Raw genomic sequence first — 17,171 nt, forward strand, 5'->3', positions numbered from 1 at the left:
ATAGGTCAGACCAAAAAGTCAGCAGTGATTTGGAGAAAGATCCTACTATTGTGTTCAGTGACATTTTATATCGTCAGGAAGTAACCATTTATGCAATTATTTTGTGTAATCCTTACGTTCCTATTGGTATAAGCTAGAGAAAAGAAAAAATATGTATACGTATAATGATCATGTTCCTTAGTGTGAAATTAGACGAAATGCTGTTTCATTGCTGGTCTTTTCACTAAAACGTAGTTATGCCACTGAAATACCTACAACTAATGGGGGAAAAAAAAATTTTTTTTGAAATGAACCAAGAAGTTTGAGATAGGAACATGTTTTCATTACTTTTCCATTTTACTTCTCTGGAACTCGATTTCTCCTTGAAATATTTTCTAGCTATAAAACTAACACAAAGGCACAACTACATTCCTTTAAAATATTAGGAACCGGAGTGATAATCCTAAATTCAAAATTGCTGTCCCTGTTTTATTAATTGTAGTGGCCATTAATTTTGTCTTTTTTCTTAATTGACCTTGATCTACCAATAAAAAATGTTAGCTCTTTAATGAGGGGGGGAAAAAAAGCATATCACTTCTTCTGTATTCTATTTATTAGCTCAGTATTTTTCTAAAAAGTTAAATCATAAAAAAATAGGGCTCATGAGTCTAAATAAAGATTGAAAATTTTAGGATTCATATAAATGATGTAATTTACACTTGAATAGTACTTTTTAATCTTAGTACTTACATTATATCTATCTGAAATAATAAAAAAGTGTATAGTCCTTAAGATATCAATTCACTTCATGCAGGCCTGGCAAAAGACTAAGAACAGATGCTACATAATTCCCAATTTTGTGGCAACCTGCAGTGATTACAGGCGTAGGGGGTGTGTTGGTCAGGGCTCTCCAGAGAAACAGAACAAATAAGATTATATACGGTGAGAGAAAGAAAGATTGTAAGGAATCAGCTCATACAGTTGTAGGTGCTGGCAAGTAATTCTAATAGTAACTGAAGAAGTAGGATATCTGGAAAATTATAGTATTGCCAATTAGAAGATGAATTAGGAAACAAATAAAATAGTCCAAACATGACAGAAATAAAGAGGAATGAAGAAGAGAATTGTAATTGTCGAAATAGACTCAACGGGAATAAGTGATGAAGTGAATAAGAAGCATGAACAAGAGAATAAAAGATGATGCTAATGTTTATCTTAGAAGAGTGGTAACATGTATGTACACACACATACATGCGTGCATGTACAGTGTGAGAGAAAGGCTAAACCTAAAGTGGTATATAATTTGGATATGAATGGAGGAAATTAAAAGTGGGAAATATATTGATCTTAGTATAAGTAACAAATTTGGGATTTTTGGTATAAAGATTGTAGTTAAAGCCATTGGAACAGATAAAATTGCACAGTTTAGAGTACATAAACCATGATTTTCAACCTATCTGAGTAACGGGGAGAGGGGCAGAGCACTTGATTTTCATTAGTGGCATATTTGTTAAAGCATATTCAATTCCCAATGTGTATGAAAACAAGAAAATTTGACAAGATTTTGGCTGAGGAGACATGCAGATATAGAATGTTACTGCATGGGATAATGCACATGTTTAAAAAGATGGATACATTTTTACAGTAAAAATAAGAAAACAGGGAATATCAAGGCAGAATTCTACAGAAGATCAACAACTCTGAGAAAGGCAAAGGAAGAGGAAGCAATAAATGAGGGTAATTCTCTGGTAGCTTCTTTTATTAACACATTATTTTTACAACAGACTATGTGATTTACAAAAATTGTTTTTCCTGGAAGAATAATCTTGAAAACAAATGAGCCTCTGGTAGCCAAAAATTTTTTAAATAAAGTAATATTTTGTCTAATGATCAGTAACATCCTTTGAGGAAGAATTAAACAAGTATGGAATGAACCAAGTATTTTGAGATAGGGGTATGTTTGGAATGGGACGTATGGAATGATTCAAACATTCAAGGTACCGATACATACTCTTACTCTTAACAGGAGTCTATATTTCATCATAAAATGTGAACTACTTTGCTAACCACTCCAGGGGAGGTAATGAGGTTAAGAAAGAGGTTTGCGAAGAGAATAAGAAGCTAAAGCCCAGAAATTTCTCAAGTTTTAGTCAATAGTTTTTAAACAATAAACTGAAGAAAGACATACATTGGTTCCAACTGTTCCATGATCAAGGCACATATAGTTCAATAGTCAAAAAACGCAATAGAACAAAAGATATTTGGACTACTGTGAAAAATTATTCCTACTTAACTTCTACATCCAACTGTGTAAGTTACGAAGACAGATGAATTGGCTAATTTTAAACAAAAGGAGATAAGAACTAAAGGCAGGCAGATCATGAAATAATATAACATAATAACACCCAAATATCATGAAAAGCAGCAGTAAGTAAATAGGTCCACAACTAAAAAAAAATAAAATTTGATTTTTAATTCAAGTTCTTTTTTGACTGCTTCAACATTTTTATTTTAACAAGAATCTTATGAAAAGTAAAGAGGAATATTTTAAAAGAGACAAGTTGTATTTTTCTTGGAGTTCTGTAAGACCATTCTGTAAAATCATGATATATGGACCAGGGTTATCTGTGTATATATACAACTGCATTTAGATATGTAGATATATATAATCTATATATCTAGATAATAGATGATAAATATACATAAATGGATAGGTAGGTGATGACAGATGATAGATGATAGATAGATAGATAGATAGATAGATAGATAGATAGATAGATATAGATAGATAGACAGACACACATAATCAGGTGCCAAATTATAACAAAACCAACATACCAATTACAAATTTTAGGTACTACTTTTTCAATGTTGGACCAACTTTTTGACCTGACACAAATGAAAGAACACTGAATGGAAGGTTAGGTTTATCCAAAAATTAAGTTTTTAATTATACCATGATAAAATTAATTTCAATTATTTAGTGGTTCAATTGATTAATACAGATAATGCACAGCACTTATGATCAACATACTTAAAATAGATCATTTAGTTTTATTTATAGCTATTCCAGTATGTAAAGCAGTGGCATAAATATTGTAGAAGATAAAGAGATAATTGTGGGAAAGAAGGAAATTATTTTCAAGTATTTAGAAGCACTTACTGACAAAAACTGATAGAAGCAATCCTCAACTATTTTTTAAAACAAGATTCTCTATATGACATATCTTTACTGTCACTAAGATACAAGCTAGAAATTTAGGTGGTTTGTAATTTTTTTCCATTTACCTAAATTTTTAAATATAGACTTTTTTCCTCAATAGCATCTCAAATTAATAAGGTTATACAATTAATCGAGTTCAAATATATAACATTATTCTGTTTTCAGTCTTGACATACATGGTGGCATAAATATCATAATAGCTATTGTAATTTATGATTACTCAAATATTTATGTCAGGGATACAAAAACTGAATGAAAGAAAATACGCTCATTGCCACCTTTGTATATGTGAAATATTTTGTAGTAAATTATTCTCACATGGAGCAACCTACATAGCCACTAAAAAATCTTTCAAATATTAAGAAAACAGTTTTTTCTTTCATAATTGCTCAAGAATTTAGGGTTATGCATTCGAGTGAACTTCCAATTTTTTAAAGCCTAAGAGGAATAAAAATACAACCTTAGAATCCTAAAAAAGTAAATATATTTACATAAATAGGAAAAAATATACTCATAGCAAGATTAATATTCAGTATTAAACTATAATTAATATTGTGTCTTTGCAGAATAATTAAATTATTCTTTTAATATTCATTTAAACTATCAATAGCACAAAATCTTCCTGATTTTCTTTGGTCTTCCATTCAAAAATTATTTTTATATTATAATCTTTAATAAAAGATATTATTCCAAAATATAAGGTGTTTAAAATATATAGCAGTATTTTTTGACTAAATAAAAATAGTTATTGTTTCTACTGCAAAACCCACATAATACAACTTGTTTTCTGTTTTCTGAACCGAGTCTCTCGTAAGAAACAAACATCTAGGATTACCATTAAACATGAATATGTTCTGAAAGAGGCTAATCTTACTTGAGTAGAATTAAATAGGGTTAGACATGAAAGTCCACATGAATAGTCTATTTCCTGTTTCGTCTCAGCAAAGTAGCTGCCTAGAGAGGCTCCGAGTCTGCAGCTGTCATCTTCCCCTGCGCTTGACTGATGAAGGAGTCTTTTGTTCTACTGATAAGTGATACATTGTGCACTGCTCAGGTGCCCAGAACAAAAGTGTAAGGCACACAATGAGCCTCTCTCCAGTCAAAGATGAAGAATAAAAGTAAAACTAGCTTTACCTGAGATGTGTTTCTTTCAATGAAACTTCCCTTGCCCATTCTAAAGGAAAATATCATTTTGTCTGTTTTTAAAAGCTTACTCTCTAGTTTGCTCCTCCCTCCCCCCACCCATTCTAGGATAAAAGCAACAGGAACATAAGGTCTTTTTTTTTTTAATTAAATGCTTAAGTTGGGTGAATTGCAGCTGTTTGAAAGGATTGTTAGAATGACTTTATCTAAGATAAGTTGCCTCAGTGTGTCTAAACAATCAGATACAAGCATTTGAATAAGCATTGACATCTATTTAGTTATCAATGTAGAGAGATTTTAAAATCTTTTTTATGTGTTTTTAAACTCACCTAAAATGTTTTACTCAATATATTTCTAGATGTAAAAAATAACATAAATAAATGTCATTTAATAAATATGAATGAAAAAGTATAATTTGTAATAAAATTGTACAAGAATGCTTTTAAAATCAATGTAATACAGATATAAGTTGTTTAATGAATTCACGTGTTATATTTAAAGAAAATATTGGGTTTTTTTCGCAGATCTTCTCAAACCACAATGAGAAAAGCACAGGGGCGGCAGGGGTGGTGATTGGGGGAGTGGAGGTGGGAATTGTCTCCTTTTCCAGTTTCCTATATAGATGAAGATCCTTACAAGGACATCTTGCTCGACCCAAATGGAATGTGCAGATCCCAAAGACTATAAGCCACACCAGTCCTCTATGGCTAGACAAATTTATTTCATCAGGAAAAAACTGCACTGCATTATTGATGATTATAGCAACAATTACATGGGTTAGTGCTGCTTAGATGTCAGTTACTAAGTTTTTCTCATCCGTCTTCTATATCAGGTTATTACATTTTTAAAATTTACAACTCATGATTAATCTGATCATTAAGATCAATGATGAAAGTTTTTTCATATAGCATTTCCATGTTGAGTGCAATTCCAAAATATTTTTTGCATAATAAATAAAAGATTCTCCAACACGTGATTTAATATGGTGCATTTCAATGGTTCTTTAGCCTTTAGATACACCACTAGCGTTGTATATAGTGTTATAATATCTATAAAATGTACACATACATTTTATATGCAGCATAAAGAAATATAAAAGTTTATACATTTTATCTGTAAGTGCCTGGAAAGCAGAATTTATGTCACTTTTATTAACCTACAAATATCAAGAGGCTGGAACAAAGCTTGACAAACAGTAGTGCAATATTTGCTTAGTTAATTGGTAATGAGATGGTAATACAAATCTTGAAGTTATGCAGATTATTTAACTTCCAATTAGTCAAATCCGAATATTAGCATTGATTCTATTGTTTTATTCTAAATATTACCCAAAATATCTTAAGTATTTTATATTTCTTTTGCATTTTATTCCAAGTTCTCCAATAAATTAGGCATATCTGAACTAGGTAATATATTTGGCACCATCTTCTACAATTTATTCTTCTAGGGATACAGAGAATTAAAGAAATTATAATGCTAAAATGTTCATTACTTCTATTACAGCTTAAGAACATAAATTTAAATAATGAATAGATTAGTGCATCGATGCATGAAATGAATAACAAACGCCCTTTTTCATTTTTGATAGCACTGAGAATGTCAAAATCAAAAAGTTCTAATCTTCCTCGGTGTTCCTTTAAGTTTGATTAATAGAGAAAGAAGAGAAACAAAATAAATATAACTTCATATGTTTACTATCACATTTTACTGGAACCATCAAGGTCAAATGCTTGTCAATGTCTTAAATTTAGATAATGAGTGGGAATTTTTTTTAGACAAGTTTATTTCTTTTGGTAATCCAAAGGCTGCAGCTGCCCTGTAGGGTCATTTGGAATCTCTTGTGACCCTGATGAACTATCTCCTTCAAACCTTTTTCTCAAGTCAGGTAGTTGGTAAAAGGAAGCATATTGTATTGTAAAATCCTGCTATAACAAAACTAAAATCCAAAATTTGTATGGAAGATCTTTGAGCATCCCACCAAACTCTCAATAAGCAAAATATTCAAGATTAAATTTTAGAATTAGGTAGATAAGAAGCAAATGCTGAATCTAGTTAGAGTTATCTTGTTTATTTTTATGTAACATACATGCATATATCAGAGAGAGTCTGGTTGAGGAAAACAATAGATGTTTCAGTCAACTTAGAGAAACAGAAAATATTGGTATTTTTACTTTTCGCTCCTGCAATTATGTACACCATTAAAAATCTATTATTCGGTAACTAAAACACTCATTCTGATTAAAGAAGTTAAGTTGAAAAAAGCATCTTCAGACATCTTTGAGAACTCAATCACTGGCTTGAACCAGATCTGTTCCTTTGTTCTAGTTATCTCTGATTCCATCACCTTGGGCTCATAGAGACAATGCTTTATGGTGCTTAGCTTTTATCTCCATACATGTAGGAAAACAAACTATCCTAACCTGTGCTGTTCATATGGGAAAGACACCTATGCAAACACAAAATGCAGCATCTTAATTTTCTGGGCCGTAAAATTTGTAGACTGACAGCTAATAGATCCTAAGTAACCACTTAATGTCTCTGTATTTCAGTTCTTTATTCTATAAAATAAAAAAGATGCCAAATAACTTATGGTTTTTCAGGATTACATGAGATGGAGCATGAAAATGTACTTTAAAAATTCCGAGGTATTGTACAAACATTTTATACAATAATGAGATTTTATTGGTAGGTACTACAGGATTTATCATTCAAATTGTCTTTAAGTATTCAACTGGAAATATCTTGCATTTATTTCAATGAATTGTCATTATTAAATGTATTTTAGAAGTCTTTTAAAATCCCTTCAGAGTCTGATTATGATTCTCATGAGATTATTAACCTTGTTAGAGCATAACAAGTTACTTTTACTGAAGCTAACCATCAACATTAATTCTCAAAATTTGAGACATTACCATTAGGTAGACTTGGGCTTAAATTTAAGACTAATTTATTATTTATTTGTTTGTTTGTTTGTTTAGTTTTGCATATGAACTGTTTATTATGATTAAATGCCATTTCCAGTACTGTTTGTTGCATACTTCTGTGCCTCCACTGAGCTCCAGGAAGGGGTCTCAAGTAAACGATGGCCTAGATGTGACCTCCCCAATGCCAGCACAGGAGCCCCTTTCTGAAAAGGTTGTATTATGTGTGGGGAGCAAGGGGGTCAGTCCTTGGCTGCGGCCTTCCTCATGTCCCCAAGGACGTTGCTCAGCTCCTCCCGCTTCCTCTTGGCGTGGATGTGTGTCCCCACCCTTTTCTTGATGAATTTCAGGGCCCGCTTGTCCTTGGAGACCTTGAGCAGCTCCACGGCGCGCTGCTCGTAGCGGCAAAGCCACACACCTCTCGGATCATGTCCCACACGAACTTTGGGTGCTTGGTGAGGCGCCCGCGGCGGCGGCTGTGCCTCAGCTTGCTCACATTCTTGGTCACCTTGGGAAACCTTGGTGAGGCCCCCGGACATTGGACAGCGCAGAGCCATGGCTGCTTGCTCCTCAATGGCTGCCACGGCGGCGGAAGGCAAGACTAGTTCATTTTTAAGGAGAGTCCTTAGATAGTGACAGCACTTATTGGAATATTGAGTCCTGGCTAGTGCTATTTGTAACCAAGTCACATTTTTATAATATAGTAAATAGTCTATAATTTCTCTCCACCAAGGGGACTAGAGGAAATATCTTTAAATCGAACGTAACTTTTGCTGAGAAATCTTGTCCACTCAGTAAAGACGTTTGTATTAATAATGGGATGGCAAGTTTGTATTCATTCAATCAAGCAGTCAATCAAAATATGTTTTTCTTGAGTTCTTACTGGGAATACCAAGCCTTAGCCTTAAAGATACTCCAAGTCTAGTAGAACAAAGTAATATGAGTGAAAACCTAGAAGAGAACAAGATTAGAGAAGTGTACTATGGAGAAAGGTAGTTTTATAGTAACTACTATTTATTAGCAGTTACACAGAAATCCTACTGCTGAAGCCTTTGAACAAGAGTCCGAGTAAACCTGCAAACCTTACAGTGCTTATTTGCAGTTTTAAACTCTAAGCTTTCTATCGTGTGCCTAAACCACAGATTCTGAAAAGATTTCAACACCCTTTCATTGAGCTCAATGTCTGCTAACTAATAAATATCTACTGAGTGTTGGACACTGTCCTAAGAAGTGGAGATAATTTTCGACAAAAGACACAGCCTTTTCCTGTGTAGCTAATGGTAAAGCTGAAAAGACAGATCTTCAACAAACTCAAAATAATTAAATCATTTAAACTGTGTAAAGTGCTGGAGAAAGACACAAGATGCTCTGAAAGTATATAATATAGAGAACTTACCAGATATCAATATCCATCTGTTTTTATTTGCAAAAATGAAGACTGTTTAGTTTTTAGAAAAATAAAGTTACTAAAATGTAAAGATGCTGCAAAGTAATCATGAAAGCTGCTGTTACATTTTGAGTAAAAGCCACACACAGGCTATCTAATGAACCAATGTTTTGCCATTGTCAGTAACGACTTTAAGAAGCTAATTTTTGTTTAGTTCTTTAAATTTATCTCTATGTTCAAAACTTTTTCCTAGTTCAAAATCTGTCAAGTAACTTTGGAATTTCTGAACAATTCAGGACTGCATGGGCTTTAACTCATCTGTTGCATTTTCTAAGTGGCTAACAAGTTATCCTTTGATCTCTGAAGGAATTCATCAGTTAGAAGGCAGGGATTAATCACTGGATTTCTATCTGGGTTCTACATTGAAAAACAACATAAATTACTTAAAAAATAACTTATGAATTTTGTCAATTTGAAATTGAAGCAAGAAAAATTTTTATACTTTTCCTCAAAATCATATCATAATGTTCTAGGCAACCAAAAACTTTACTATGAAAGAAAAGTTAACTGTTACATTTTAAGAAAACAAAAATAAATTATTTTGAAAAATACCAAAGATAAAAAATAAGAGAAAATAAGTTGTAGAACTAAGAGTTTTAAATTAAAGAGATTTTTTAAAGTAAAATAATTTAGAACTGTCTCCAAACTAATCAGAATAATTGTGAGAAGTTTGGTAAACATCACTATATGACAACAGGAATCACATAGGGGGACAAGGACAGTCTGTGTTATGGGCAATGAACATCAATTTACATTCCTGTCAGTTTGTAACACAAATGCTCCTTTAAAGCTTTAGGTGGGGGCTAGATCACAACATACCTATAACCATGCCTGCTTCTTTTCAAAAACAAAAACTTAAGAAAAAACGTGATTTATTTTTCCCCTTTCCTTAGTTCAATTGTAGAAATAATATATGATTAAATCTTACTGTGAAAGTCAAATATAGGGAGCACTAGTCCCTATAGAAATATAATAGCAGCTTAATTCTTCATCTTCCTACTTTCCTACTTGAATAACATATATATCAACATGAAAATGTATTTAAGTATTTGTAAGCTACATTTTCATAGATGAGGAGACAGAAATGATCACACATTCCAAATAATAATTGCTACCAAAGGCAAAACAGACAAACCACTCACAAGGATAGGCCATGAAGAAGAATAAAGTTCAGAAGAGTTGAAGATGGAAGATCTCAGAAGCCTTAAACAAATATTTCCACCCAAAAAGAGAAGGCCCTACCTGTGACAAGGCCCTATCATAGTAAGAATACTATGAAAGAGCAGAGAGTAAATTCAGAAAGTGCCCAGTGTGCGGAAAATGGGAGAAAAAGCTTGATTTGAAAAGCTTCGGCAAAATGCAACTTCTAAAAGTGAGTCCAATATTTTGAAAGACAAAGAATGTGAAGAGATCTAAGAAGCTCAGCGCAGGTGATAGAAATTCTCCTGTGCTCAAGCTGTGAGCCTAGGTGAAGAAAAAGAAAAAGCGACCACTGAGAAAGTCCATGTGTTATTATTACCTTTGCTGAAATGACACAGAAGTCATCCCAGGATATCGATTCTGACGTATTTCCCACCACTCCCCAAAATGCACACTCCTGGAAACTTCTGCTGCTAAATAAGAAAAATCCATCTCCTAAAATATGGATGAGAGTGAAATAATGTCCCTCCATACAAAGATTTGGGGTGCAGTGTTTAGTTTGGTTCCATTTTGTTCTGTGTTGCTCAGGTTCAGATCTCTTATATCCTCACTGATTTTTGTTTAAATTAATTATATAATTTAAGTACTGTTGGTATACAATCTTATATTGGTTATATCAGCTTCAGGTGCATACACCTGAGTTGTAATATAGTGATTCCACATTTTTCTACCTTATAATGTGATCACCCCACGCATTCTAGTAATCATCTGTCACCAAAAACATCTGGCCCCCAGCCATTCCTTTTGGGTAACCATCTCTTTAGTCTCTTGTTTCTATGAGTTGCGTTTTGTTTTGTTTGTTCGTTTGTTGTTTGTTTGTTTGTTTTGGTCAAGTAGTTAATTATTTATTGAAAAAATGTATAGAATTCCATAAGAAAATGATGGGAGGGGGGGGAAAGCAATATAACTTTCCTTCGCATGAAGGAAACACAAGAAAAAGTATTTTCGAAAAGTTAATGATGAATTATAACGGTCTGAACATAAAGAAGAAACAAGAAAGAAAGAAGAAAGGAAAGAAGAAGGAAGAAAGGGAGGGAGAGAAGGAGAAAGGAAAGACAGAGAGAGAGCGAGAGAGAGAGACAAAGAGACAGAGAGAGAAACAGAGAGAGAGAGAGACAGAGAGACAGAGACAGAGAGAAAGCTAGCTGACTAAAATTATAGCTATTTCGAAAGAGCAAAGGCAAAAATAAAAGAACTCAGAGAAGAAATAAATCCCACTCAGAAATGAAGATTAGACTACAAAGAGCACAGGTGAGAATAGACACCATACTAAAAGGCACAGAAAAATGAGACAAAAAGAGAGAGAAAGTCATCTGAGAGATCTAATATGTGTCTAATTGGTGCCCCTCAAGGCATTATAAATAAATTGATGCATAATAGAAAAGTATAAATATTTCAAAGTAGAATGAGAAAACCTTACTGGGATGAAAGAATACCTGAACCCAGGCTGATACAGATTTTACTACCATAAGTGGTTCTAAAACAACAAAATCTTCAGAAGGGGCTTTTTGAATTGGTTGTGGGTTTTCTAGGATTTAGTCTTTAATCTGATTAGATTCATAAGCACTCATAAGTTTTTCCAGTGATTAAAAGAGCACTGGTATTCCACAGCATGATGTGGCAACAGAAATATACAAAACAGCAGCAGTGGCTCCTCCTAATCCAATATTTATAGAAGGTAAAGTTTTAGGTGACCATGCATTTACTTTCTTAATTTTGGAACATTTTGGTCAAACTAAGGAATATAATGGCATTGACCGATTGCTCCTAATTGTGCTGTGGAAAATAGAAAATGAAAAAGATGAATTCAGAGTTTCCAATTTATAGCTCAAGCATAAATTTTGCAGTTTAATTGGGGAATAAATTGTCTTTTCAATAAATGTAACAGGGTCAACTGGAAGCCATACAGAAAAATTTAATAATACTCTTCCCTATGTCACTGAGATAAGTCACAAAAATGACCATAAATTCTTCCCATCCTTTTAAGTACATCCTCTGTGCCTCTCCTCACATAAGAAGTCTAATTATTTCTCCTCTTGAATCTGATGACTTATTTAACCAAAGAGATATTAACAAATATGATACAAGCAGAGCCTTGAAAAGCACTTGAACACTCAGACTTGCCCCTTTTTGTTACTGGAAACTCAAAAACCATTTTGAGAAAAAGCCTGGACTAGCCTATTGGAGGGCGAGGTATCAGGAGAAGAGCAGCCCCAACTAACCTGACCATCTCAAGCAGCTACAGAATTGTGAGCTAAATAAAAGGGCTGCTGTTTTAAGCTACTACGTTATAGAATGGTTTGTCACATTTGTGGTCCCCAAACTTTCTGCCCCCAGGAACTGGTGCTCCTATGAGAATCTAATGCCTGACGATCTGAGGTGGAGCCGAGGTGGTGATGCTAGCGCTGGGGAGCAGCTGCAAACACAGATGAAGCTTCGCTCTCTCACCTGTTATTCATCTCCTGCTGTGCAGCCTGGTTCCTAACAGGCCACGGACCTGTACTAGTCTACGGCCCAGGGGTGGAGGACCCCTGCGTTACACAACAAAAGCTAACTACTATAGTTATATTACACAAAAATTAATTCCTGTTATAAAATATATGCTATGGGGAAGTAATATACGGCATGGTGACTATAGTTAATAATACCGTATTACATATTTGAAAGTCATTAAGGGAGTCGATCTTTAAAGGTCGAATCATAAAAAAAAAAGCTTTATAACTATAGATGGTGACAGATATTAACTAGATTTATAGTGGTGATCATTTTACGATATATATAAATATCAAATCATTATGTTGCACGATTAAAACTAATATAATGTTACACATCAATTATACTTCAATTCAAGAAAATAATTCCAGATGGAGCATAGATCTGAAAGTGAACAGTAAATCACTAGACCTTCTCTAGAACAGCATGATCCAATAGAAATATCTGTGCTAATAAAAATATTCTATATTTGCTTTGTCCAGCAGGCTAGCCACTGAACCACCTGTGGCTGTTGAGCATTTGTAATGTGACTACTGCAACAAAGAGAATAAAATTTTAATTTAATGTAATCTAAGTTTAATTAATTTCATTTTGTTTAAATAGTTTTATGTGGCTCGTTGCTATATGTGGACAGCATAGTTCTAAAAGAAAACATAATAATTCTTATCTTTGGGAACGTTGGATAAGCAAAATCTATAAAGGGGGGGAAGCAGTAGTCATATTGGGAAACATTAATTAACCAGTTCACATAAAAATTAAGATTTTTTATTTAACAGAAGGTGTCACTAAGAATGCAAAGGGACAAACTGTAATGTGATAGAATATAATTAAAACACATATAACTGAAAAAGTACTCAACCAGAATATATTTTAAAAATCCTAAAAAATAAATCAGAAAAAAAAAAATCCAAGAGATAAAGTAGCTAACAACATGAACAGTCACTTAAAAAAGAGGATATTCAGAAGTCCAATAAACATCTGTTCTAATTAGACAGGAGGGAAATTAAAACCACTGTGAGGTACCATTAAACATCCACTTACAAAGGCTAAAATTAAAGAGTTAGCAAGAATATGAAGCAATTAGAAATCTCGTATATTGTTGATGTGAGTATAACATGGTAAAATTACTTTGGAGAACTATTTAACAATATCTAGTAAGGCTTAAATAAACATAACTCACAACCCAGCAATTCTATTTCTACGTAAATATAAAGTATACATATGTACATCAAAAGACATGTATAAGAATGTTCACAGCAACAAAATTTTTAATAGTCAAAACTAGAATAACTCAAATAGTCAACAGTTGAATGAATACAAGTTGCAAAATAAAATACTAATGTATATGTATAAGTATAGACATTGTGCAGTTAAAAAAAGAGGAAGGTGTACATGTACTGAAATGACAAGATTTCTATGATATATTAGTGAAAGAAAAAATATAGGTAATAAAAGGGAAAAATAAGAGGATATGTTTGCTTTTCCTTGATTTAGCATAAAGAACTCTCAGGAGATAAACAAGATACTAATTCTATAGGTTGCAAAAGTGAAGATGGAGAAAAGAGTGGGAGCCGATCTTCTTAGTGTATACTTTTAATATTGTTTTCATGTTTGAAACATAAAAAATGTGTTATCTAATCAAAAATTAAAATAAATTCAACAATAAAAGAAAATAATTATAATTCCTTTTTTTCATTCAATGCTAGTACTAAGAAATAAAAATTATAGTCTGGTGACTATTGTTCCTGATCTTTTTTATGCACTCACATACAGACACACTGTAGTAGTCAGCTATTGCTGCAATAATGCTTCATAACAAATGACCTCAAAAATCAGTGGCTCAAAACATTTATTTTTATTAATCAAGAGATTCAGGGGAAGCTTGAGCATCTCTGCTTCAGGCCATTGATCAATTTAGGTTCATTGTAAGTATTTTCTCTCTTGGACCATCAGTGACCAGGACTTGATTTTTCTCATGGCAGATAGTAGACATGTAAGAGACCAGGCAAAACCACACAAGCACGTTTAAAGCTTCTGTTCGCATCACGCCCACTAACATTTCATTACTCATGTTACATGGTCAAGCAAGAGAATGGCCAGGAATATTTAGACACAAAAAACTATTTAGTATATGACAATGTCAGCATATAATGTAAAAAAGAATGTTTATGTATAATTGTCTTACAGAGATGGAGGGATAACGGGAAAAATAAAATGATCTCTCATACATACATATGTACTTATCAAAATATATAGTTTTGATTTTTTTGAATTTGCTTGATATTTTAATATTATTTTACTAGACATATTGCCTTGCAACTTGTTTTCCTCAAACTTAACAATGTATTCTAAAGTATTTTCCATGATAATATATATAATCTTAGCTCAATATTTTGCCTGCTGCATAATTTCCAGTTATGGCTATAGTTTACATTCCGTTTCTTCATTTATGAACGCTCAGTTTTCAGTTTTCTGCCTCTGCAAACACCAGCTACAATGCATATCTCTATATCTAAGTCTTTATGTACATGTTATATTTATCAACATTTACTTGTAAAACGTGCACAGAAGGAATAGGAATCATCTAATAACCTCTTTTGGAAGGAGATTATAACCTCTTACTGTGTTCACATGCAGGGCCTAGAATAGAGAAAGTGTTCAGTAAAGAATGATTTAATGTTAAAAAATAGACTAAAACCATAGAATCATAAAAAGAAACTTAATTGTTTCTCTTTTGCATTATTTATCACTCTTTGCCTTATATACCACTACTATTTCTATCACTAGATTTTGAGCTACTGTATCTTACTTATTTTATCAAGCAAGCAACAAACCTAAGACAAAAGTTTTAATTGTTTTCTTGGAAAATTATGCTCCTAATCCACTGTATTCTCCCCTATTTTCCTTTTTATTTTCTTTCTTTCATAGCATTTAGTACCTTTCCCCATACTACACAATTTAATGTCTATTATCTTGTTTATTATCCATTTCCCCAACTTAAATATAAATTTTACAAGACCAGGAGTTTTTTTTCACAATGCATATCCCAAAGGCCTCAATAAGTATGCTTCGAATTGATAAAATCTTTAAAACAAATTTTCTGGTATATTTATAAAATGTGTAAATTCTATATATAACCCTCAAAATGTTGAATGGGATCTATAAATTGTATTAAATAGCATTTTTAAATCTAGCTTTCTCTCTCTTTGCTTCTGTAATAAAATAATCTCAAAAGGTCATTTTCAAATAAACTGAGTTATGTTCTATAGAGTATCTTCCAGAATGAAATCATGGAATATACACTTGACAGTTCATGAGAGCTAAAAGGAAAAAATATTCACATGGAACTACGGAATATTTGTCTGCTAAGTAAGAATCATTCAGCACACCTTCTTTATAGCATTAACAAAAGATAAACGGTTCAGTCTCTCTCTCTTTTTTTTTTTTTCCACTGAATGCTATATTTAGGTGGAAGCGGTTATTTTTTTTCCTAAAAAAAAAAATATATATATACACACACACACACACACACACACACACACACACATCTTCAGCCATGCTACCCTGAACAAGCCCAATCCCATCCGATCTCAGAACCTAAGCAGGGTTGGGCCTGGTTAGTACTTGAATGGGAGACCACCTAGGAAGACCAGGTGCTGTAGGTGTAAAAATAAAATTAAATTGAAAAATAAAGGATTGTAAACTGATAAGTCCTTGTAATCTGTGAGGTCAACCAATGGTTGCTTCGCCTGAAAAAAAAAATGTACATTTTTTATGATAATTCATGTCCCAGAAATCACTCCATTATACATATCATTTTTAAATCAATAACAATTTAAAAACTAACTTGGTATGTCTCAGGGAATAATTAATTACTTATTAGAATTCACTAAAATTTTCATGTTTGAATTGGGAAAAACAAAAATTTCTTGTTTAAAAAAACAAACTTTTATTTATTTGAGGAATTGGCAAACATTTTAACAAGATTCATTTAAAAAACCACAATATATAAATAATATGGCATCATTAACAAAAAAAAACATGTGTAACCAATGAAAATGTCTTTACTGGTGCCTCAACCACACTATTTTATGACAGAGTCTTTATTGTTCATTTTAAATAAATTTAAAAATCTTTTTGATAATGTCAGAAAATCAAAGTTAATATCTAAAAGCAAACTCTTGATAAGACTTTCCACCAAGACTACCCTACTCCCTCTTGTTTTTGATGTTAACATTTTAAAAATCTTGTTTTTCACCAAGTCATTCAAGTAAAGACTTTAATAATAACAAACTTAAAATCTTATGATGCCAACTATTAAAGAGAACAACATATTCACTGTAATTACTTTTAAAACAACGTAGACACTTTTCAATTTACAAAGCACATATTTAAAAATGTATTTGTTAAACATTGTAGTTGGTATCTGAACATCTCCCCCAAGTGGAATGCTTTTAAGTACATACCACTAAAAATATTCTAACACTCTTTGATGAGAGGAGTCATTAATATAATTATAATCAAGGAGAATTTCTCAATAGAACATTTCCAGGATAGATTATGTTTAATATAATTATTCCTAATTTCCATCTTGTCAAAAATAATTCTTTAGAAGAGATGCTCAAATTATATATTTTAAAAATTTATACAGAATAATAAGTTAGTAGTGCTTTTTAACAGATAATTGAATTTCTAGAATACTAACAACCTAGATGTGACCCAATATTACTCAGTAATATTGTAAATGGTTTATTAAGACAAAAAA

At 32.4% G+C, this 17,171-nt stretch overlaps 2 pseudogenes; one reads left to right on the plus strand and one right to left on the minus strand.

Annotated features, from left to right (window-relative positions):
* Positions 1–7,508: 7,508 nt before the first annotated feature.
* LOC107502699 lies at positions 7,509–7,823 on the minus strand (annotated as a pseudogene).
* Positions 7,824–15,952: 8,129 nt separating this feature from the next.
* On the plus strand, positions 15,953–16,071 carry LOC118609498 (annotated as a pseudogene).
* Positions 16,072–17,171: the final 1,100 nt, after the last annotated feature.

This window comes from Rousettus aegyptiacus, unplaced genomic scaffold, assembly GCF_014176215.1.
Source record: "Rousettus aegyptiacus isolate mRouAeg1 unplaced genomic scaffold, mRouAeg1.p scaffold_m13_p_11, whole genome shotgun sequence".
Classification (NCBI taxonomy): Eukaryota; Metazoa; Chordata; class Mammalia; order Chiroptera; family Pteropodidae; genus Rousettus; species Rousettus aegyptiacus.